The sequence below is a fragment of the Pinus tabuliformis genome, chromosome 3_2, assembly GCF_031772625.1.
Source record: "Pinus tabuliformis cultivar Carrire ecotype Pingquan chromosome 3_2, CPIR1, whole genome shotgun sequence".
NCBI classification, from domain to species: Eukaryota; Viridiplantae; Streptophyta; class Pinopsida; order Pinales; family Pinaceae; genus Pinus; species Pinus tabuliformis.
In genome coordinates this window covers 806,472,723-806,499,824 of record NC_142302.1, presented here as the reverse complement: position 1 = coordinate 806,499,824, position 27,102 = coordinate 806,472,723, and the positions used below count along the sequence as shown (strand labels likewise).

Here is a 27,102-nt window from a genome sequence, read left to right as displayed (position 1 = left end):
AGTGCAAAAAAGTATAAAAGAAGTTCAACCACCACTGAAGTTGCATGTTTAACATTCAAAATATTCATCAGCCCTGGAGACAAACCATCATAGAACATTAGACAGTATATTGATGTTATCTAATTCAACTACAACACAGTTTTCTTATAGTTTTATTTTCATGAACATATATATTTTTTCTATTTTTCTATATTCTGAATCATTTTCAAGTTGACTGGAAAATATGACACAACCATAATGCAAAGTATTGGCCAGTATGGCTACTTACATATGAAAAAGAACATAACCCGTTTATTGTTGAACATCAACCCTTTTCTACAGTACAAATTCTAAGCAAGACTTCATCTAAAATTCTACACATTCATCCCAAAGCCAAAACAATGTCATCAAAACTAGTTCTTCAATCAGAATTAGTTTGAAAATGAGGCTTGTAGCTACAATTTAAGAGCAACTACATGACCTTCACATCACAAATCCAACAGATATTGGCCTTGTTCGACTCACAAACCATTTTAGCCAACAATGTTTTGCAAATCTCACATTCCTTTAATGAATGTTATACCATGGTTAGACATAGGGCATTGTCTAATCTCTCTTTTTCTCTGTATATTTTCCACTTACCTAGGCCCTGCCCTGTCCATGGAACCATGTTAATTTACTTTCTGATCTGTTGATATATATAGTGGTTGTTTAGGGATTAAACACTTATCCGAGCCTATAATATATTTATCAAAGTGAATCTTAAATTGAATTCAAAATATATTCATGCCAAATAAACTTTAATCAATATATTCATGCTAGATAAAAATTATTCGAATTCAAAATATATTCATTCCAGATAAAATTTAAATTGAACTGACAACTACATATTCTAATTCTCAAACCACAGGCGTTCATTTCTTCTTTTATTGAAAATAAATATTTCATTAAACTTTTTTCTTGAGAAAAAATAAGTCACAAAACTTGTGGAGACCAGACTTCCACATGTCACAGTTTTCAAGGAGAAAATATGTGTCATGGCATCCAAAAATCAACATGTGATAGACAATCCCATATACCAAATCAAATACATATGTTCAAAAATGAAAAAAACAACAAACCAAAGCAATATTGCCATAGAAACAAGGAGCATCAGAAGGATGTGATATAGAAGATGAAACAGTAAATCAGGATCCATTGTTATGGAAAGCGGACCTCACCAACCTGTCTAATATGATCAATTAACTATCACTGACAAACTTGGAATGACAAAAATATCAGGACAAATTTGGAATGAAAAAAATAGATATAGAAACTCCTTTATACTTAGGATTCAAATGCTCAAGATACTTCATATTTCTTTCAGATTTGCTTAAACCCACATTTTCCTTCCCTTCATCAACTATGACATCTTCCAATGGAAATGAAGTATAATAAGCTTGTCACTGCGATGTTCTTCAAAAACATGAGCAAGCAAATTAACATCAAAATATTCAACTGACCATTATGTCTTTTCCTTCAACCCATTAATGAGAGATCAAGTCTAATGGGAGTGAAATTTTTTGGCAATTTTTCCTTACTAATTCTTTTTGGCTACCATCTATTCATAGTGCAATTTATAACTAGGTCCAAGAACACAACTAAGGCTACCCTCAACAGCCAAAGAACTTGCAAAATTACCATGTCTTCCCAATCCAAACCTAGGATGTTTGTGAGTGTCTCCAACCTTGTCAGACTTTAAATGGAGACTTTACAATTTTCAAGATTTAAGGATTTAATTTAATTCAAACAACAATAAGATAGTTCACTTTATAACTAGGTCCAAGAACACAGCTAAGGCTACCCTTGGTAGCTAAATAACTTGCAAAATTACCATGTCTTCCCAATCCAAACCTAGGATGTCTATGAGTGTCTCCAACTCTGTGATACTTTAAATGGAGACTTTACATTTTTCAAGATTTAAAGATTTAATTTAATTCAAACAACAATAAAGAAGTGCACTTTATAAGGAAATTCACTTTACAACTCAGTCCAAAAACACAACTAAGGCTATCGTTAGTAGCCAAAGAACTTGCAAAATTACCATGTCTTCCCAATCCAAACCTAGGATGTCTATGAGTGTCTCCAACCTTGTAAGACTTTAACTGGAGACTTTATAGTTTTCAATATTTAAGGATTTAATTTAATTCAAACAACAATAGTGCAGTGCACTTTATAACTAGGTCTAAGATCACAACTAAGGCTACCCTTAACAACCAAAGAACTTGCAAAATTACCATGTCTTCCTAATCCAAACCTAGGATGCTTGTGAGTGTCTCCAACCTTGTTAGAATTTAATGGAGGCTTCACAGTTTTCATTATTTAAGGATTTAATTTAATTCAAAAAATAATAAGGCGGTGCAGTTTATAACTAGGTCCAAGAACATAGCTAAGGTTTCCCTCAGCATCCAAAGAACTTGGAAAATTACCATGTCTTCCCAATCCAAACCTAGGATGTCTGTGAGTGTCTTCAACCTTGTCAGACTTTAAATCGAGACTTTAGAGTTTTCAATGTTTAAGGATTTAATTTAATTCAAACAACAATTAGTCAATGCACTTTATAACTTGGTCCAAGAACACAGTTAAGGCTACCCTCGGTAGCCAAACAAATTTCAAAAGTATCATGTCTTCCCAATCCAAACCTAGGATGTCTATGAGTGTCTCCAACCTTCTCAAACTTTAAATAAAGACTTTACAATTTTCAATATTTAAGGATTTAATTTAATTCAAACAATAATAACTAGACTAGAACAACATCTTAACCAGAAAAGGAACCAAGTGTCACTTATTTTAGTTGAAATTCCTCCTAGAGCTTCCTTCATGCCTGAAGAGTGTTATCTATAGGAATAAGAGTATTGAAAAGATCATAACCATTCCCACAATAAATTTGAAAAACTTCGAACCATTCCCACAATAGGAGAATCACTAACCATTACTAAGGCAAGCCTAGAGATTTTATGTAGCTACTAAATTCCTGTAGCAAGGGAAACCTACAACTTCCTCCATGCCTAGAGGTTGTGATGATTAACAATAACAATATTTACAAACACGAGGCTAAATAATTCAATGAAAAACAATAGTAACTAGACCAGATCAACATCTTATCTATAGGAATACCAGTATTGACAAAATTGGAACCATTTTGACAATAAAGTTGAAAAAGTTAGAACTATTCCCACAATAAATTTAACAAACACAAAACCATTCCCACAATAAATTTGACAAACTCATAACCATTCCCACAATAGCGAAATGCCCACACACCAAGCTCAGACAATATAACACAGGTTGGGAAATACATTAAAGAAAATTGGTTAGAAGAAACCCTAGGCCCTCACTTAATGAAAAACTTTATAACTCCCACCAACCGTGACAAGTGGTAGCGTATAAAGGACATGTGTCATACAGTTCACTATGTGGAGTCCATGTCGATTGCTAGTGTGGAAGATAGGGCACTTACAACTTCTTCCATGCCTGGAGGTTGTGAAGATTTGCAATAACAATATTGACAAACATGAGGCTAAATAATTTAATGGAAAACAATAACAACTAGACTAGATCAATGCCTTATCTATAGGAATACTAGTATTGACAAACTCAAAACCATTCCGACAATAAAGTTGACAAACTCATAACCATTCCCACAATAAATTTGACAAAATCAGAACCATTGCCACAATAGGAGAATCACTAACCATTACTAAGGCAAGTCTAGAACATGCAGTTGAGCTACTAAATTCCTTTAGCAAGGCAATCCTACACATTCCTCCATGCCTAGAGATTGTGATGATTATGAATAACAATAATGACAAACATGAGGCTAAACAAATTAATTCAAACAACAATAACTACCAAATCAACATCTTAACCAGAAAAGGAACTAGGTGTCACTTTTTTTAGTTGAAATTCCTCCTAGAGCTTCCTTCATGTCTGAAGAGTGTTATCTATAGGAATAACAACAATATTGACAAACTCAGAACCATTCCCTATAGAGCTTCTATTGAGCTTCTATTGACTGTCATGAAACTAAACAATATTGACAAACATGAGGCTAAACAATTTAAGTCAAATAACAGTTTATAAAAAAGAACTAAACCATATCAACATATTAACCAGAAAGATCACTTTGTTTAGTTGAAATTCCTCCTATAATGCATAAAACATTTTATCCAAAACATATATTGATATAATTGAAGACATACAACCAATTCCTGGTCAATTTCAACACACTAATAGTACCTTTCCAAGTACAAATACAATCATGGTATTATAAGTGTAAAAACAAGCTATCAAAACTACAATCATTGATATATTTGAAGACATACAACAAATTCCTTCATTTAATTTGATTTTTCAAGGATATTTTCAAAAAGGTATATGCATGAAAATCTCTTAATTAACATACATGTTGATAATTGTCTGTAATAAAGAAAAAACTATTTTTGGCTTGTATTAAAGCATTATTTTCAATTATTCTTAACAAAATGCATGCAATAATTTTGCAGTAGTTGCATCTATGGCAAGGGTTGGTTATTTTTCTTGTACAAGGAGAAGTGGTAGGAGAGTGACCAGGGGTGCCTAGCTATGATGCCCTTGATCAGATGAGGACATGACAAGTGATGTGAATGACAACAATGCTCCAAGCAATGTTGTTGAGGATGACCATGCGATTGAAGTTGATTTTGTCACACCGCCACCCACAAAGCCACCGCCAACCACAATCTAAGGGGAAAGTTCAACTAAAAATATTAGTGGTATAAGAGGTTGTAAAAAAGAAGAAATTTTAGATACAATTGACGACATCAAGTTTAATGGATATTTAGTTCGGGCATCTGCAAAAGGATATGGTATTCCTCCCTCATCAATACATTAATGGATAAATGGGCTCACTCATACAAAACATAGCAGGAATGCTACAATTATGACTGAAGAAGAGGAGACCAAGGTGGTTGAGTGGTGTAAACAGATGGCCCAAATGGGCTAGAGTTGATACAACTCAAATTCATAGTTGCTCAAATCTATCAAGGGAGGCCAAACCCATTCAAAGATGGGTTTCCTAGTAAATCATGGTGGTTTGGGTTTCAAAAATGGCATTCAGACCTTGTATTGCATACATTTGAAGGCCTTGACATAGACCAAGCATTAAATTTGTGCCTTGTCGCTGTATGTAAGTTCTGTGACACTCTTTCTAGTGCATACGATAAACATTCTTATGGTGCAAACCATATATGGAACTGTGATGAAACAATTTTACAAGAAGGAAGGAATTGTGGCATGACAGTAGTTTCCAATAGAGGCAGCCGAAACGTGCCAAATATTTTACCTAAGAGAAAAGAGTGGATAACTATTTTATGTTGTGTCAATGCAATTGGTGCTTCAAAGGTAAAAATCAACTAAAAAAATGTATACAAAATTGTGAACCAAGTGCATGCATAGTTGCACATCCCCGTGCATGGATGACTAAAGATTGTTTTTTAAATTGGCTTTGTCACTTTGCTGCATCTATATCAGTTGGTGTCTCACCTAATAACATACACCTATTGATATTAGATGGCCATGGAAGCCACATTGTTGTACAAACAATTGAGGAAGAAAATACTTTGGTCATCGACCTATTAACATTACCTGTAGATACAACTCACAGATTGCAACCCCTTGATGTTAGTGTGTTTGTCCCTTTCAAGAACTATTTCAGGTTAGAGCGTGTTGCATGGATGGCAAATAATCCACGGGTTGAGGTGAAAAGGTTTGAGCTAGCAGAGCTTGCAAGTAAAGGGTTTAAAAGTGTTCTGACACCATCAAATATCAAGGTTGGATTTAGGAGGATAGGAATCTTCCCACTGAATTATGATGCTCTTATGCATGATATTGGTTGTAGCTATGCGTTTCATGTGGATGGTCAGGAAGAAGGGCATGTCCAAGCAAGTGTTGAAGTGCAAGAAGAAGTAGATGAACATGATGATGTGGTTGCAGTTGGTAATATGATTTCCCTCTCTCAAGGACACTTATATGTTGATGATGATGAACATCTATGTGAAACACAATATAATCATGATCAAATTGATAGTAACATGGAGGTATTTCTACCAACTCAATCACATGTAACTTCTGCTATTGATATTCTTAATGACATTATTGAACATGCAGTTGAAAATGAAGATGTATTTGAAAATGGCATTGTTGGTATTGCACTAGGAATCAATAGTGGCCAATTGAAATTTCCAAGACAAGTAACCCCACCATCATGGTTGACACAAGCCATGACTAATTTGAACGAACATAGTGTCTCAAGAACCAATGAACAAAGCATGAACATGCCTTCACAACTAGCAGAATTGAAAAATGAAATTGTTCATTTTTTTGTGGACAATTGGTCAATGGAAGAATATGAAGCACATAATGAGGCATCAGATGAAGATAACAATATAGTTCAATCAGTTGTCTCGGATACTGAAAGGAAAGTGCCAAGCAATGGCATGTAGCTGGGAGGTGTGGAGAAATTACTTAGTCAATGAAAAAAAATAAAGGAACACTAGGTAGTATTTGTTTGGGCCGAAGTTCACAGTTACTCACCTCAGAAGACTATATAAACCTATTAGTTGATCTTGAAAAAAAAGAAATTTGAAATTTAGGAATTAAAACAGAAAAAGAAGGATATAGCTAAGGAGAAGAAGACAGCAAGGATTGTTGCAGCACAACGTCGAGTAGATGAAAGGCTTGAAAGAGATAAATCAAGGTAAGAGAAGGACCAAAAAAAACTAAAGAAGGGACATGAAGAGGAAGCAATACAGGCCAAACAAATTCTTGAAAAATAACAAGGGATGACTGATATGGTTGAAACTGATACAAGCAGAGCTGATGAAACCAAGATTATGTCAAACACATTGGACAATATTGTAGATAATACACCATTATTCCAAGACCTCATAAAAATTCAAGTGCCTCACTATCAAAATGTGGGTTTACCCACTTGCCTTATTCCTACCAGAGGGGGTGTCAATTCTATATATGATCATCACACACCTCCACTTAATGTAGGGGTTAGTAGCTTAAATTTGAGCTATGGGTACTAAATTCCTCCATGGTTGGAAGGGGAAAACTAGACTCAACTATATGGAAGCAATCAACCACATCCTAATCAACCCTTTTAAGGTATGCCAACCTACTTGGCTCAAGCAGGCAACTGAGGGAGTTTTGGCATTGAAGATTTTGAAGGCAATAAAGAATAGGGGTTTCATATGTTTTTGGTTGTAACCACATTATGATGTGGATTTTTGATCGACTGTCTCTTTTTCTTGTCACAGGAAGATTTTGGCTTATATTCTAGGTTGATTTATTTCATACCCTATATGACATTGTAACCAAAATCGATCTTAGAAGGAACATCTATAGTCTATTATAATGGAGAATTCTAACACAGTGGCATGAGAATGAAAATAATAGCTTCTATTATGCTTCAAAAAGAAGCTTACTTCAAAGACAACATTTTATAACAGCAAAAATCCTGCTCTAGACAAGAAGAAATGAATAAAAAAAAGTAGACACAAGTTAAAGGAAATCGATTATTACCACCACATTCACAACACTACATAACTCAGCTAACAACATAGAAATGACAATCAAAAGTTTTAAAGAAACGCCAAGGCTGATTACAAACTTGAACGCAAAATAGTTTTCACATTAATATTTAAAAATGTGTTACAAAGATATTAACAATAATTAGAAATAACTCATTTTGAGGAAAAAAAATACATGTCAATCCATAACATCACATCTGGGATCTGTACTTGCAAAAATATGTTTTTTTTATTTATTTATGGTAATTTGCACTTGAAAATTTAATAGAGGCAATCAAGCCATCACACTGTTGAAGGATATCAATAGTTGACTTGGGCAATATTCTCATTGCTTCTAATGTCAAACTAAGGATGAAAACCAAACCAACTTTTACTAAACTGAGCCAAATAATGCATCAACAAGCCAAGAGAATAATTAAATGAACATTTTCCATCACAAATCAAGCCCAAGAAAGTGTTAGCCTTCACACATTCTATATTGGAAAACCAATGCACAAATTAGCTCTAGATCAAACTACAATACCCCTTAAATCCCAAATAAAAACCCATTCAGAATGCATTGTCATACACTTTGAGTGCCATCAAAACTAACCTTACTTGAAATACAACAAACTATAACAATAGAAATCCTGCTCTACACAAGAAGAAATGAATAAGAAAAAGCAGACACAATATGAAGGAAATGGATTATTACCACTGCATAAACAAACACTACATAACTCAAGTAACAACGCAGAAATGACAGTCAAAAGTTTTAAAGCGGTGCCAAGACCAATTGCAAACTTGAAAGCAAAATAGTTTTCAGATTAATATTTAAATAGGTGTTACAGATATATTAGCAACAATTAGAAATAGCTCATTTTGAGGAAAAAAATACATGCCAATCCAGAACATCACATCTAGGATTTGTACTTGTAAAAATATGTTTTTTGTTATGGTAATTTGCGCTTGAAAAATTAAGATAGGCAATCAAGCCATAATACTATTGAAGAAGATATCAATAGTTGACTTGGGAAATATTCTCATCTCTTCTAATGTCAAACTAAGGATGAAAACCAAACTAAATTCTACTAAACTAAGCCAAATAATGCATCAACAAGCCAAGAAAATAATTAAATGAACTTTTCCCATCCCAAATCAAGCCCAATAAAGTGTGAGTCTTGACAAATTCTAGATTGGAAAACCAATGCACAAAATAGCTTTGGATCAAACTATAATAACACCTTAAATCCCAAATCAATACCCTTTCAGAATGCACTGCCATCCACTCTGAGTGTCGCCAAAACGAACCTTACTTCAAAGACAACAAACTATAACAATAGAAATCCTACTCTACACAAGAAGAAATGAACTACCATTGCATTCACAAACACTACATAACTTAGTTAACAACATAGAAATCATAGTCAAAAGTTTTAAAGCAGTGCCAAGACCAATTAAAAACTTGAAAAAAAAATATTTTTCACATTAATATTTAAAAAGGTGTTATAGAGATATTAGCAACAATTAAAAATAACTCATTTTGAGGAAAAAAAAATACATGTCAATCTATAACATCACATCTAGGATATGTACTTGCAAAAAGAAAGCATAAAAACTCTAGGACAAGCATTTAGCAGGAAAACCTGAAAGTAAATCCTGCATGTCTCTTCTCGAAGATAGGAGGAAACTATTTAAACCAGTAATGATCAAATTGTAACAATATACCAGGAGTGTAGGCACCTATATCGCTTAAACTTTAGCTAGTAATGTAACCAAGTGAATAGACAAACATAGATTAATTACCAGAAAAGGCGGGTTTCATTTAAAGTGGTGGGAGTCTTAAACTCACCATCAGTTCCTTTACTAAAACATATAAATTGATAAATGAATTGGCATGATAAACACTATGAATGGACTTAGGGATTGAGGACTGGTGTTCTATTAAACATTTCCCACTTCCATTAAACATTTCCATATTAGCAATAAGTCATATCGCGTATACACTGAGAGAATTACAAAATTGGAAAGCGAATTGAAGATTATGCGGTAGTCATATATGAACATATCTATAGAACAACAATAGAATCATTTCGACATGTATTACAAATATCAGTAAGACAGTAAAGATGTGCATAGCTCTACAAGACAATTACATAATCAATAAATTTTGTGCCATGACATAGCATAACTTGAGTGATCGTTAAGCATCACAATTGTTCACTGATGCCTATGGTGGATTCCAAATGAACAACGAAAGGAGAAAATTAAATTCAATCTTTAAGTAGTTATTTACATCAAATAGAGAATCAAGAACAAGTACATAATCATTCCATATAAATATTAAATCAGTTTCCATTGCTAACATTGGTGCGCAAAGATGTGCATAGCTCTACACATAATTACATAATCGATAAATTTCGTGCCATGAAATAGTATAACTTGAGCGATTGTTAAACATCGCAATTGTTATCTGATGTCTGTGGTGGATTCCAAATGAACAACAAAAGGAGAAAATTGAATTCAAACTCTGAGTAGTTATTTACATCAATCAAAGAATCAAGAACAAGTACATAATTTTTCCATATAAATATTCAATCAGTTTCGATTGATAACACTGGTCTGCAAAAATAACATGGGACATAAGAACAATAACAAATCTAACTTAAGTTATGAGAAATTATTCACCTCGGACAAATAATTAAAAACAAGTACAATCCTTCAAATGTGAAGGCTAAATCAAAGTCTCAAGAAAATGCAATAACCCCTTAAATCCCAAAGCCCCAATTTTGATTCAATGATAGTAGAGGGAACAACAAGTCCCAAACCCAATAGCCCTCCAAACAAACTACAATAACCCATTAAATCCCAATGCTCCAATTTTGATTTGGTGACAATAGAGGTCACAACAAGACCCAAACCCAATAACCCTGCAACAAAATGCAAAACCCAAGTCAACAAACAACAAACAACTATGAAAAATAGAAAAATCAAGTTTTGATAAACACAAAAATGCAAACAAAGCTAAATTCCCAACAGCATATTAAAGTGTTAAAAACACAAAGTCGCTAGTTGGTAGGATTTAGAATCGTACTGAAGAATCGCAAAAGTCACCACCACATCCAAATGTCAACCCAAACGTCACCATACCTTTTCAATGTACGCGATACGTATTACCTGCAACAAAAACAGAGAAAAGTGAACAATAAACACAAAAATTGCAGCCAATTTTGCCAAAAACCCATAGAAATTCACCAGTTGACCACCGACCTACATGTCGACCATCGAACTTGCTGGAATCTCCCACTAGATCCTTCAAAAACAAGGAAAAGCGCCCAATGGACAACCACAGAACCGCCACGGACAAGGTGAACATACAAAGACGAAACCGTAAACCCAAAACCAACCTATGTAAACAACAATGTCGGCTGAGCAACATTACAATGGCGGACCAGGTGAATAGACAAAGGAGAAACAATAAACCCAACACCAACATCTTCAAACAACAATGCCAACTCAGCAGCTTTACAATGGCAGACTAGGTGAATAGACAAAGACAAAACCACAAATCGAAAACACACTTGTGCAAACAACATTGTCGGCACCTCATCTCAGCATTGGTGGATGAGGAAAATAGGAATTGGAGCTGAAACAGGCCATCATTGGTGGACTAAATGCCCACACATCGGGCCTGGAAAAGATAACACATGACATGAAACACATCAAACAAACCGCCTACAATAAACCCATCGAAATTTCAAATATTAAGAACTCCCACCAGTCGCAATGCGTGGATGCGTATGATGGACACCTGTCATACATAAAATCTAGTAGGGTCCACGTCAATTTCCAACGTGGATGGGAAGGTGCACAGGTAATTGCGTCCCTCCACTAGTCAAGGTGAAAAGGAAGGTGAAAAGGAAAAACCATCTTTGAAGGATCAACCAATCAGATTCAGTTTTCCCCAAGTTAGCGATGGGATATACTCTCGAGCACACAAGCAAAACCATTGTTGGTTTTGGAAAATCATGATTTGGCTCATGTGCAATAAATGCTCTCACAATGCAACCTACACTATAATCCACTCTTATGATGGCACCTGGATGTGATAGGAAATGAGTTTATTAATTTTCTTAAATTGAAATCTGCAATATATTGTTGAAAATTCTAACTCTTCTAGCTAAGGCTTTTTCTACAAAATATTTGAAGCTCTTAGTAATTTAACTAAAAATAATTTGCGGGTACATTTTGCAAAATTCATAACTTAAAATTACACTTTTAGTAATTTTTAATCAAATATTGAACAAATTCTAGAAATTTTTTTGGAGTTGTCTTTAGTGCAACTTTTTGAACTTTTCAATGCTAGAATCTAGCAGAACAATTTGAGGTGAAATCTTGATTTGTGTTATTTAAACTGGTTTTTGGATTGTATTTATGGATTCAACACCCTGAAAAACCCATAGGGCACTTCAATTGTGTAAGGGTTATCCACCAAGATTGTGATTTCAATAAATTCCTCCCAGATTTTAGAGAAATTAGACCAAAAAAGCCCACTAGAAAAGCTTCCAAAAAGTCACACTAAAGACAACTCGATATTATTTTACCAAAAAAGAAAAAAGTTACCTAGTTAAACCACTGCATCACCAATTAATCTGTCATTTATTTGCGGGATCAATTCATAAGTAATGGAGTAACCAGTCCACGTAGATATCTTATAATTTTCAAAATGGGTCTTTTGTTGTCGCACAAAAGGGTTCATTATAATACCTCACGTGGGGCTTTTCTTGTGTGGAGCTTTTCACTTTTCTTGTGTGGAAAGTTATACAAACTACTGAAGAGAAAAGCTCCACACACTATTGAAGAGAGAACTTACCTTGGAGTTGGAAATTACTCTTCACAATGCAAAGATGCCCCTTCTATCCCTACTCTGATCCCTGAAGCTTTACCTTACAGTACATCAACTTCTTAACACTAAGCTAGAACAACCTCGCTATCTCTTCAATCTTCAACACTATGCTCGACACTGGTTGAGTCAACGTGAACCTCAACTCCTCCTCCTTGTCCTTGAACAACCGGAAGATATTGAACATCACACGGTGGGAGATCATGAAAGCTTTTGCACATATAACTAATCATTTCTCCAATCAAAGGCGAATGAAGTTTATTGTATCAAATCAAGATGAAAAGAAAAAACCAACCTTGAAATGGATTAGCCAATTAGATTCATTTTTCCCGAAGTTAGCGATGCGAAATACCACTTGAGCACACAAATGAAACCATTATTAGATTTACAAAATCATGTAAAATAAATATTGTCACAATGCAACCTACACTCTAATCCACTCTTAGAATGATAGTTGAATGCAATAAGACAGAGTCTATTAATTCACTTCTATTGAAACCTACAATATATTATTGATTATTTTAACTCTTTGAGCTAAGGCTTTGTGTACAAAATCTTTGAAGCTGTGAGTAATTTAACTTAATTTTTTTTTACATTACGAGTATGTTTTGCAAAGTTATTAACACAAAATTATACTTTCACTAATTTTTAATCAAATATTGAACAAAATCTGTTAATTTTTTTTTGCCAATAACCAAAAAAATTACCTAGTTAAACCACTGCGTCACCAACGAGTCGGCGCTTATTTTACCACTTCAATTATACTTTCACTAATTTTTAATCAAATATTGAACAAAATCTGTTAATTTTTTTTTGCCAATAACCAAAAAATTACCTAGTTAAACCACTGCGTCACCAACGAGTCGGCGCTTATTTTACCACTTCACTCATTAGCTCCGCACTTCCCTCGATACTATTACTATTATAATTTTTATTTTGGTTGGCGGAACAATTTTGACTGGAAAGGGTAGAGCTCCGTACAAAATCTATTCTACAATTCAATGACTTTTGGCTATGAAGCAATAATTGAAGGGCATTTGTTTTGTCAAAGTCACCCAGGGCTTACAAGTAGCTTCATCCACAAATACTCCAAGAACGTGGGTATCACCATTAACAACACCAACGTATTAGCACTAAACGGGCACTGACTGCATTAAGATGAATTCACAATTGGGAAAGCGATGACGATAAGATTGATTTCGTCGCTGATCAGTATAGAGCAATATTGTATATGAACAATGCCATATCCATAGATTTAAATTGGAATGAGATTGCTGTCTATGAAAAATATCCTCTATCTCAAAATTCGCACAAGTTTTTGTCCAGAATTTATTTCAGAGAATGATGAAACCATAGATCTGCGACATTATGAAAAAATAGGTAACATATGGTCACAAAACTACCCAAACCTCGGTGTTGACTCGAGCTGTGCGTTAGGGCTTGTGAACGAATTACGATAGGTAGCCCATCTTGGCTGCCTATCATTCTTCACAAAAGGGAAAGGACTGCAAGTTGTTCTAAAGCATTGGAGGACGGGAATGCACTGGTAATCCGTTGTGATCACATCATCACAGCGTGTCTTGCAGTTTTAGATGCAAGTCTACAATCGTTTTCTCCATAGAAACCTCCAAACTTCGAGTCCTTTGACGCTTGGAAACCATGATATATTTCAACTGCCACAAATTGCAAAATGCGTAACTTCGGGTGTATGATAGATACAATCGATCGTTGCTTCCTTTAACTCCAAACAACAAAACAAATCGAAGGAAAGTATGCATTTAATTTCGTATGGAGTACTGAGCCTAGTTACCAGAAATGGGACGATGGGCTTCATTTCTCGGAGAAACCGTTCTAAAAATCAGACGACGTGGAAAATGCCGTCTTATAAGCCGTTTTCGTTTAGAGAGGCCATAAACTCGTTTCTTGCAAAACGGGTCGTTTATAATAGCTATGTTTCTAGATTTCGTATCCAAACTCATGTTAAATGCAGGTGTCTTTTCGAGATATACATGCAAGTTATTTTCCTTTTATAGCTCTGCAGCTACCAATGCAAACCAGTTTCCTTTTCGATCTATACATGCAAGTGATTTCCTAGGGATTTAAGCCGTAGAGGAGAGAAAAATCATCACTCGTTAGATGAAGTTCACTTTCTGGATTTCTTGTCCAAACTGATGTTAACTCTAGTTCAGTTAAAAAACGTCACTTGTCTTTTTGAGCTATACATGCAAGTTATTTTCCTTTTATAGCTCTGCAACTACCCATGCAAACCAGTGTCTTTTTTTATATATATATGCAAGTGATTTCCCAAGCCGCAGAAGAGAGAAAAATCATCACTCGTCAGATGCAGGGAAGACACAGATCATAGTGTTGGAGGTACTACACACCTAGGACCTTCATTATTGGCACATGCGGACACTTAGTTAGAGCATTCACTGACATGCAAGGCTTCAACATTGGAATCTTCCCCAGATTAGCATCTTTGACTGTCCATGCATGCATGAGACTACATGCAAGATCCTTTCTGCATGATTTGCTCCTTGATTTGCTCCCCCTTTTGCTCCGCAACTGGCTAGTTCTCTCCGGAACTTGCTGTAGGTGTCGAGTCCTCTCATTGATCACTACATGCAAGATCCTTTCTGCATGATCTACTCCCTGATTTGCTCCTTTCAGGCTAGTTCTCTCCGGAACTTGCTGTAGGTATCAAGTCCTCTCATTGATCACCACTATGGCGCATTACCTTGGGATCTTCACCCAGTGATGTTATATCATGAGCATTGTAACCTATTTTCTATATCAATAATTATTTTAGTTCTTTCGATTTTCTTTTAGTGTTTTCGATCTGCAAAGCTGTGTGTTCAACCTTTACTAGCTAGATTCATCTGTGCAGGTTTTATAACACATTTACATGGTATCAGAGCCCACGGGGTGTTAGAAAAGAAAGGCACACTAGTACTTTATTTTGCAGGTATTACAACTTGGAGATCGAAGATCGACAGAAAAATGGAGTTTCCCAAAGCATCAATCCTAACACCGTACAATTATCACGAATGGAAGGACCAAATGGCTCAATACCTTCATCAGAAAGGGTTGTACAGGATTACCATGGCTGCAGAAGTGGAACCCACTTCAACCATAGAGAAATCCAAGTACCTCAACCGCATGGATGAAGCCCATGGATCCATATGCATGTGCATCTCCCCAGAGTTGCAATTTCATTTATCTGCCTGCAGTACTCCCAATGAGATTTGGAAAAAGGTTGAAGAACTCTACGGGAAACAAGATGAGATGAAAGGACATCTGCTCGAAGTGGAGCTGCTCTCATTGGATCCACAGAACTATGACAGAATTCAAGACTTCTTCACCAAATATAATGATCTATTGCTGCAACTCAAGGGTTGTGGAATTGACAAATCCAAGGAGGAGAGTCGCTAAGTTCTCTCTATTATGTCAAAGCTCGGACCAGAATACTCCGTCTTTGTGTCTACATTTCATTCAGTAAGGCTCGCAATAGGTAAACCCTACACTATGCCGTCTCTCAAAGAGTTCATGGAGTCCCTCACTTTTGAGCAAGATAAACTCATTGTCATGGGCAAAATCAAACCTCCAAAAGCGCATGCACTTGCTGTGCATGATGGCAACCACAATAAAATCATAGATCTAATTCAAATAAGAAAAATCAGCAGCAAAAAGACAAGGGAAAAGCGCATTCCCATCCAAAGGAGGAAGGGTACACCAAGCCCTTCAATGACTCCTCCGACTCCAGAAATGAGAAAGGGAAGAAAGCAGAAAAATACACCTACTATCAATGAGGATTCCATCCGAAATCCTCTTACATGAAGAAACAAATTGACCAAATGGCAGAAATCCTTCAGAAGCACAACCTTGGGGACCACATCCCTCAGGGCGCCAAGAAGAAAACTAAGGATCCGCCACACGGGAAAGGTAACAATTTTCATGCTTTAGTTGCAATTAACTCTTCCCCTGATGCATGGATTATAGATTCTGGTGCATCACATCATATGGTTGCTACAAAGGAAGTCTATTCCTCTTTGGATGCATGCAAAGGACCTCCCATCCTCATGGGAGATGACTCACCTATTGAGGTCACCGAAAAAGGTAGAGTGGAACTTTTACACGGAAGCTTTGAAGATGTGCTTCATGTTCCAAAACTTTCGGTAAACCTGCTTTCAGTTTATCAGATCACTCATTCCAACGCCGGAAACAGAGTGGAATTCACTCTAGATGTAGTGAACATATATGACCTACATAACAACTCCAAAATTGCAACCAATGAGGTAAACAATGGAGCTAGACTGTATACATTTTCTGAATTTATTGAATCTAAATCCTCGTTATTGCTTACGCATGCTGATGATAGTAGTAGGCTTTGGCACGAGAGGTTTGGTCACTTAAATTACAAGTATATGCAGCAACTAAGTAAGCATGAGATGGTGGAAGGCTTGCCAAATATCAGTTTCTCCAAAGGAGTTTGTGAAGGGTGTGTCCTTGGAAAACATCCTAGAGAAAAGTTTGACACCGACAGGACTCTACAGAGCATCCTCTCCTCTAGATCTAATCCATAGTGATCTCATGGGGCCTTTTCCTCATCCTTCCATTAACAAAGCAAGGTATGTGCTTACATTTATTGATGATTTCTCACAGTATACTTGGGTGTATCTTCTTAGGGCCAAATCTGAAGTTTTTGCGCACTTTGAAGATTTCAAAGCACTAGTTGAGACACAGTCAGAGAGAAAGATCAAAGCCCTCCGTATAGACAATGGGGGGAATATGTTAACACAGCACTTCAGAACCTTTGCCTTGAGTCTAGCATAAAGTTGCAACACACAGTTCCATTCACTCTGCAGCAGAACGGAGTTGCTCAGAGAAAGAATCGATCTCTCAAAGAGATGGCTTCCTACATGATGCATGCTAAGTCACTACCTCATAAGCTATGGGCTGAAGCACTTAATTGTGCTAATTACATTCAGAATAGATCTCCTCATAGACCTGCCAAGGATCAGACCCCCTTTGAGGCTTAGAGCGGCACTAAACCCGAGGTCACCCACTTCCATGTTTTCGGCTCCCAAGCATGGGTCAGGATCCCCTCTAAAAATAGGAAAGCTCTTGATCCACAGAGCATTGAGTGCATCTTTGTTGGATACCCTGATGGTGTGAAGGGATACCAACTCCTGATTTCCTCTTCAGACAAGCTCATCATTGAGAGAAGTGTCCAATTTGAGGAAAGTCTCTCGCATGCACCTAAATTGCTGCATGCAAACACCTTTTATCTACCTCATGACCGAGATGATGACTCAGTACACTCAGATGCAAATACAGAGCATGCAGATGTCGAGGTAGAGCATGCAGATGTAGAGACAGAGTCTTTAGATACAAATCCAGTGCATGCATATGATGATCCACATCCAAGCCTAGATCGGGCTTCCAGCAGTGAATCAACTTCCCCTGTCATAAATCAGAAAACAAGGAGCTTAAGTGAGATATATGCACAAGACCACCCAGCGGCTAGAAATGGTCTTGTGGGGGACAATTCTGGTTTGCGGAGGACTAGCTCACAGTTTATTGAGCCTCCTCTTGCCCTCTCTACCACTAAACCAATGCCATCTTGACATTGTCATTTGGTTCAGTCTTCCGATCCGCAGTCTTATGCTGAGGCTACTAGGCATCCCTCTTGGGAGTCCACCATGGAGGAGGAGTACAACTCCCTCCTCGAGAATCAGACCTGGGATATGGTCCCCCTTCCTTCAGGAAGGAAACTTGTCTGATCCAATTGGGTCTACAAGACCAAGAGTGTTGCAGATGGGCAAATCACCAGACATAAAGCCAGGCTAGTAGCCAAAGGCTTCCAGCAAGTGTATGGCATCGATTATGATGTGACCTTTGTTCCAGTAGAAAAGATGGATTCCATACGCCTTGCACTTGCCATTGCAGCTACCTAGGGGTGGGAAGTACATCAGATGGATGTGAAGAATGTATTTCTTCACGGAGACCTATCTGAGGAGATCTACATGGAGCAGCCACATGGTTTCATTCAGGATTCATCTTTGGTCTGCAGACTGAAGAAGTCTTACGACCTTAAGCAAGCCCCGAGAGCTTAGTATGTGAAGATGGTTTCTTTTCTCTTATCACAAAACTTCAAAAGATGTAAGTTTGATCCAAATGTTTACATGCTCAGGACACATGACTCTATTCTTATCTTAGTTTTGTATGTGGATGATCTCCTGATCACCGGCAGCTTGGCTTCAACCATTGCTGCAATCAAGAGGACCCTGCATGATAGGTTCTTGATGAAGGACATGGGTCCATTACACTTCTTTCTTGGTCTTGAGATCAGTCAGGATGCCATAGGCATCAAACTCTCTCAGGCTAATTATGCACGGGATCTCCTTGAGAGATTTCACATGACTGACTGCAAGCTAGCACTGACTCCTTTTCTGTGTGGGGTCTGCCTTGAGGATGGAGGTGACACTCCATTAGTTGACAGTACTCTCTACCGATAGCTAGTGGGGAGCTTACTGTACCTCACCCACTCCAGACCAGATCTCTCATATGCAGTAGGGGCAGTTTCTAGATACATGCAGGAGCCACATGAGCTACACTGGAAAGCTGCCAAGCGCATCTTCCAATATGTGTAGGGTACCATCACCTTTGAGATTCACTATGCAGTAGGCACTACATTGAATCTCCTTAGCTTCACAGGTTCTGATTGGGTGGGTGATAGCATTGATCGCAAGTCCACCTCCGGATATTCATTCAGTCTAGGGTTTGGCCCTATCTATTGGTTGAGTAAGAAGCAGGGTGCTATTGCTCTCTCTTCAGGTGAGGCCGAGTATAGAGGAGTAGTCAACATCACTATTCAGGCTTTGTGGTTACAACACTTCTTCACTGAGTTGGGTGTCCAGTTCGACCAACCAACTATCATCTAGTGTGACAACCAGAGCACTCTCAAATTTTGCAGGGATCTAGTGTAGCGCCAACGGACGAAGCACATAGAGATCCATATGCACTGCATCAAAGACTTAGTACATGATCGGGTCACTGAATTGCAGTTCTGTCCTTTAGCAACACAGACTGCAAACATCTTCACCAAGACATTCACTGAGCAAAAGTTTCACTCTCTGCGCGATCGTCTTGGAGTGAAGGACATAGTTGCTTAGCAACTATCTTTTCTTCCTCTTTTCTTTTGATTACATTGTATTTTGAGGGGGGGTTTTCCCACGAGGTTGTCCCTGTTTCCTCAATTTTAGTACAAGTTGCATTGTATTTTGGGTGACCTTTGGCCTTAGTTTCCAGGGCCCATTTTCTATTTTTCCCCATAGTGGTGTTCAGGGGGGGTGTTGGAGGTACTACACATCTAGGACCTTGAATACTGGCACATGCAGACACTTAGTTAGAGCATTCACTGACATGCAAGGCTTCAACATTGGAATCTTCACCAGATTGGCGCCTTTGACTATCCATGCATGCATGGAACTACATTCAAAATCCTTTCTACATGATTTATCCCCTGATTTTCGCCTCCTTTCACTCCACAATTGGCTAGTTCTCTCTGGAACTTGCTGTAGGTGTCGAGTCCTCTCATTGATCACTACATGCAAGATCCTTTTTGCATGATTTACTCCCTGATTTGCTCCTGCTTTCACTCCACAACTAGCTAGTTCTCTCCGAAGCTTGCCGTAGGTGTCAAGTCCTCTCATTGATCACTACTATGGCGCATTGCCTTGGGATGTTCACCCAGTGATGCTATATCATGAGCATTGTAACCTATTTTTCGTATCAATAATTATTTTTGTTCTTTTGATTTTCTTTTAGTGTTTTTGCTCTGCAAAGCTGTGTGTTCAACCTTTCCTAGCTAGATTCATCTGTGCAGGTTTTCTAACACATTTACACATAGCTAACTCCTGAGCTAAGAAGCTTCACACCCTAGTGAGTTAGCTTGACAACCATCATTAGTTTCTTGTGAACAGAGATCTCGATTCTCAAGTACAAAATCCAATCTCTGTCGTTGAACTTTTCTGGGAAAACGTTTTGACTTACAGTTGGTTTTCCCTCCAATTATAGCTAATAATCTAATCCAAACTCTGCAGTTGAACTTTTCCAGGAAAACATTTTGACTTATAGTTGGTTTTCCCTCCAATTATAGCTAATAATATCTTACTTAGCCAGTTGTTCCAATTCTATTTGTTTATTCTTCTTCATAAATTCTTGCTTTTTGGTTTTGTTATGCTTGCCTAATAAGTTGTTTTCTCTGCTTTGGTAGCTTTTGTTGCTAATAAATGAAGTGAAGTTTTTTCAGTTTCAATTTGGTTAGTGGTTGAATCCATCTACAAACAATAGTTCATTGACAAGAATTAAAGAATTCATTGAAACTATTAGACACTAGACAACTGCATTCCTAATCCTCTGTTGCAAGTCTATAATAATACGAACAAATTAATTTCATTAAAGTAATAATAGAGATTCTTTCGGTTGAATAAGAAAATGGATCACTAGTAGAAATTGGAAAAACTGCGAATGTTTCAAATACAACTACTATGTAAGGATTTACCTCTTTCTGAAGATTACCTTCTTTGTGGCTTGGCATAACCATTTGTTGTTACTGCATTTAAAAATCATATGGTCTTCATTCTGATATCAAAGAATAGGTAGTCAGCGAATGACCACAAAATAGAAAATTAGATAACCTCCTTTTTATTCATACCTAACTTGTTTTGTCACTTCTCTCACAGAGGAACAAAAAACTTCAATCCAAGTCATAAGAACAACACACAGGCTTTAAGCATAAAAGTCAAATAGAACAGAGCATGGAAATGATTTTTTGACATCTTTGCCAAACTGCATATCCCCAATAATTTTTTCTTCATAATGTATGTCAAACATTTTGAGGAATAAGAGGTCATGTCCACGTAGAGAACAAATTCCCACCACGGTAATAAGGTTTGCACCAATATCATAACAAGTTTATCAATAGAAACTGGAAAATTATTAATTTTTTAATTAAATGCTATATATAAATTTAATATATTTATAATATAATCTATAAATATATATTTTATCCAAGGACCTTCAAATTCTGTAAAGTTTGTTCAATTCTGCACAAAATTAAATGTTATCAAAATATAAAATCGAATCGTCTATCTTTGTGTAAAACTGGCTAGATATCACTTTGTAATGTTAGTTCAAATTTGCACAAAATGAAATGTCACAACAAAATATGGACTTTCACTATTTATATAGGGTTTTTACAATTTCACAAGCAGAAACATTAGAGGAGTATGGTTAATGTTTTGTTTATATTGTTCATGTGAAACTTCCAACTATGTTTCTCGTACCATTCTCGTTTCGTTTCTCATCTCTCATTTTTGGTAACATTGTTATTGAGTATCATACTTGTTTGATCATGCCTCATTTTTATGGAAAACAATGATTGTGCTGTCAGATTTCAGCGAGCACTTAGCATTCTCATGAAACGTTGACTGCACTAACATTAATTCATAATTTAGAAAGCCCTCGTAAACCACAATATCACAAAGGAAAGTCTCTCATATAGTTTTTATGAGGGTAAGTATTATGACAATTTCTCTGACTTGTCATTAGACCACATTGACAACTTCACCTTATTCTAATTTACTCGCTCCAGAAATATTTACTTGGAGACCGTGGTGTGTGCAAATATTCCTGAATTCAAGTAGCAAAAAGGGAATCCTATTGTGGATTGTTGAGGTTATGCTTCACAAAATTTACCACACATTTCATAGGAAGGCAACAAATTGAATTCAACACATGCAGATGAAAGAAGTTGATAGGAATGGTCAACAACCTACATTGGAATAGAAATTGTGAAGAGAATGATTTCATGTTTAGTCGAACAATGCTTGGTACTTTAGTGTCAGAATAAAGACAACTGAGAACAGTTAATACCTGGGGAGGAATTCAAAGATTAAATTAACATTAAGGATAAAAGAAATGTCTTTTCTAGCAATATGATGTATTTGAGGCTTGAGATCATCGTAAGTGATTATTGGCAAGAAATTCTTGAAGATGTATCTATCAGTGTGTCCATTGAGGCAATATCTCTTCAGTTACTCGGTATCAACATTTCTCATTAAAATTTATGCGAGTACCTGAGCCTACACCTTGTCGACATTCTAGTGAGATTCTCGACGAATTCCAGAGCTCTCTTGTCTCAACCAGTGGCTTTGTTTTCCACAAAAATCATTGAAGCTCCCACCATCGTTTATAGTTTTGATCTTTGCAGAAATGTTGCAAATATAAAAATTTCAATTTGAACAATTTGATTATATTCATATTTCCACACAAACCCCTTGGATCATAGTTTGAAGATATGAAAATTGTACATTAGTGATATTGGTAGTGCAATTACAATATTCAATGAAAACAAGTGATAGAAAAATGGGGTGGGATGGTTTCAGTGCTCCGAGACCCGTGTGGTAGCTATCAATCACTGCTGAAGGGGATCTCTAACGTGTCTACTGTAGGAAATGTGCATATTAGTATTGCTTGTGTAATATTATTTTTTTGGATATGGTCAAAATGGATGAAACCTACCCATGGTATTTTCTATGGTATTTTGCCATGGTATCTGCCCCTAATATTTTCTTTAGTTTTTCAAGGAAAATAATAATATAAGGCTTCTAGAGAATCCATCAAGCCTATAAAAGGGGATATGAGCTAGGAATTTGATCCAAATTTAAACAAGAAAACAACAAATTACAAATATAACCATAAATACAAATATGTGGTAGAAATAACACTTCATTTCATTAATATCAAATACTAAAGTATGCTTATAAACAGAATGGAAATAAGACCAACTCAGGTGATGGTAGTTTATCTCTAAGAAGAGATGTGGTGGCTACATGCCTTTGAAATGTGTTACAATGATGCTCGAAGGACTATTTATTATTGAGAAACAATGGAAAAACCTAAACATCCAAAAACCTAACCCTAGAAGATGAAGCACCAAACTATGGGCCCTGTTTAGGTAAATTGGTACATCAACTTCTCGGGGGCATAGCTTTGGCATATGACATCCGTTTGATGCACACAATAACTTGTTAGAAATATCTATCCGAGGACTACAACCTTTGAATGCTCTGGTTTTCTCAAAAAACGTTGTTTAGGGCGTCAAAATGGCTCTGAAAATTCAGGACCTGTAAAACCGCCAAAAATAGTAAATTGTGCTACAACTAAGGAAACTGAAAAAACTGAAAGAAACAATGTCGGGGGTCCAAATGGAATAGGTGGGTCACCACCAATATCCACCTGGATCATTCCTCCCCCTTTAGGAAGAAATGGTCCCCATTGCATTGAGTTTCTCCATGAGATGAGGAAACTTTTGCTGAACTTGGTCCCTAGTGAGCTATTCTACAATCTCTGATGTATCCAATAATGGTGGGAAGCATGGTCAAGGGAAATCCATATTGAACACTGGGTGCAAGCCAAGGAATGGGCGAACGCTGCGCTCTAAAGCATTTTCTCCCACAACCTTGGTAATGGTGTAAGGACCATATTGGAGTGGTCTTAGCTTCTGATGGGCTCCGATAAGGCATTATCTTTTGCAGATGAAAACAAACTTTGTTGCCCAACTAAAACTTTTATAGAACCTGATGTTTCTCATGTCACTGCTTGTACTTGCCATTTTCACAATGGAGCAACAATATATCGGCTTGATCTGTAGAGGTGCTCCAGGAGTCAGACCGAATGAATGCTTGACCTGACATATAAGGGTACCCCTATGGGTGAGGAGAAGATGCCCCTGTATTCTTCCACGACTGTATCCACTTGCTTCTACTGTGTGGAGGAACCCTTCCTCGGGGCCATGGATGTGGTTACGCTCTTCCCCTTACTTTGCGAGCGAACTAGAAAGAAAATAAATTTCCTCATTTGTGAAATGATCTTACTGCATTTCTTTGTAGTGATCGAAGAGATGGTGGTAGGCGGAGCTACCTCTGGTATCTTATATAATGTATTACCCAAATAAATAATAACAAAGCAAGGTCTAGACTCATATACATCATGTCAAATCCACAAGTATGGTTTTCCTAATAATACATCACAAACATCAAGAGGAGAAACATTACACAATGCCTCATCTGTGAAGAGCTTGATGCTCTAGGGAAGGCAACACTGCTGGCTGGCTTAGAGATCTCGTCCTTAGTGAAGCCACTCGATGATATACAACTGCGGTTGTGGTATGGTTAGTAGGCCCAGCTGCTTCACAAACTCTGCTGAAATGAGGTTCTTTTGGCTCCCACTGTCAACAATGAATTGCAGTGGTGAACCCTTCACCCACATTTGTGAGTGGAAAAGACGCTCCCCCTCCTCTGGATCTTTGGGCTCATTCTTCTCAATCTTGGTGGTGGAAACATTAGCACTATCCCCTGCATCAATAATTTGCTTCCCTTTGTCATTCCTCTTGTCGGGTTCTGAATCAGGGTTGAAAAATGCATCTGATTCTGAAGCCTTCAACTTAGCTACCAATGACTACTTGGTCTGACACTCACTTATGTTATGAGTGGGGCTCTTATGGAACTCACACCACTTTACCATGTCCTTTAGCTTCGTGGTGGTGTTATTTTCTTGCATCTTTGATGGGTTGACTTGGGTCACCCCGCCTTGGCTCTGTCCTTTGTTCTTCGAATTCATAGATCCAAAGCCTCTCTTCTTTTGTTTAAACTTCTGCTCGATCTTAACAACGTATCAGTACATTGTACTAAGAAAGGAGATGTCCAAGAACTCCATTTCATCCTAGATGTATCTATGTAGGAAACTATAGTATTTGAGTACTAAACGCTACTCAGAATCCTTGATACCTAATTTTGTGCGAAGGGCATGAAAAATATTGGTAAACTCTGGCACATCTTGGTCCCTTCCTTGCCGTAGTGTGGTCCACTTTATGTATTTATCTTCATAGCTTCCGACATGGTAGTACTATTTCTTGATGTCATCCCAGAATGAATTCCAAGTGGGTGTGGCTGAAAACAGTGAGGCCATACTTTCATCCTTCAGCTCGTAGATCACAAATCAATACACCAGTATTCTTAATGTGGTTAAAACCCTCAAATAGGGAAACAGTCCATTGCCTGAGCCAACCCAGCCACCTCAAGCAATTTATTAATAAAAGAAAGAAAATTTACATAAGCTTCTCTCATGAATGGTCACCCTACAAATGACCCTCCATGCTCTTTAAATAGAGATCATGGACCAATCGGGTGTTAAGCCATGGATCAAGTGTTGGTAATACCAAGGAGAGAATGAATTGTCAGATCACTTCATGTCTAGAACATATCATGATTGTCGGATTGTAAGTTACAAAAATACATAGTAAAGAAACACACTTTACCTAACTCTACACTAGACCAAGTTATACTTAACTATTTCCTATGTGTCGAAATATCCTAACATCCCCCCTTAAGAACAATTTGGGATAGGATTGAAGGATGTACAAATATGACACAATAGGAGAAGGAAGGAGGCATTAGATCCTATCACCCCTTAGTGACAACTTCCGGAACTCCAATCATAAATCAAAGTTTAGTAAACTTTGCCTCTGTGAGAGCCTTTGTAAAGATGTTTGCAACTTAATCATTAGTTGTACAATATTGAACTTCAAGAATATGGTGATGAATGAGCTTTTTGATGAAGTGCATGTGTAGTTTAATGTGTTTGCTGCACTGATGTTGAACTAGATCTTTGCATAGTTGAATGGCACTTTGATTATCACGCCAAAGTGTAGTCGGATGTTGCTGCTGGAGGCCAAACTCTAACAAGATCTGATGAAGCCACGGGGCTTCCTTACTAGCTTCAATGACACCACGATACTCTGCTTCTACTGAAGAAAGAGAAATGGCACTTTGTTTCTTGCAAGCCCATGTAATAGGTCCAGAACCAAGAGTGAACACATAACGTGCAATAGACTTCCGGTTATTAGGGTCACCAACCCAATTGTAATCAGTGAAAACAACCAATAGAGGAGATGCTTCTGCATTGTAATGAATCCAAAACTGGACTGTACCTCAAACATAATGAAGTATTCTTTTAGATGATTTCCAATGTCTTTCATGTGGATTTTTCATAAACCGAGCAATAAGGCCAACAACAAAGGAAAGGTCAGGACGAGTATGGGTCAGATACAAAAGTTTTCCTACAAGCTAACGGTATAAGGTAGCATCAAATTCACGGGAAGTACAACTGACTGAAAGTTTGGCTCCAGACTGAAAGGGAGAAGGGGTTGGATTACAATCTTCCATGTGAAAGTGGCGTAGAAGATCATAGGCATACTTGGACTGGGAAAGGGAAATACCTTTCTTGGGTTGCAAGACTTGAAGACCAAGAAAATAATGCAAGTGTCCTAAGTTTGTCATTTAAAACTACTTTTTAAGGCTATACTTCACATGGTTTATAAGGTTTGGATCACTAACAGTAAGGATACGATCATCAACATAATGAACAAGAATGATAAGAGACTTACCCACTTTATTGGTGTAGACAGTATTGTCAGAATGACACCTAGAAAAGCCAATATCTAAAATAAAGCTATCCATTTTGGAATACGAAGCTTGAGGAGCTTGCTTGAGACCATAA

The 27,102-nt window shown here is 37.1% G+C and overlaps 1 pseudogene; it reads left to right on the top strand.

Moving 5' to 3' along the window:
• Positions 1-6,089: 6,089 nt before the first annotated feature.
• Positions 6,090-27,102, top strand: part of LOC149183050 (uncharacterized) — a 54,753-nt pseudogene continuing 33,740 nt past the window's right edge.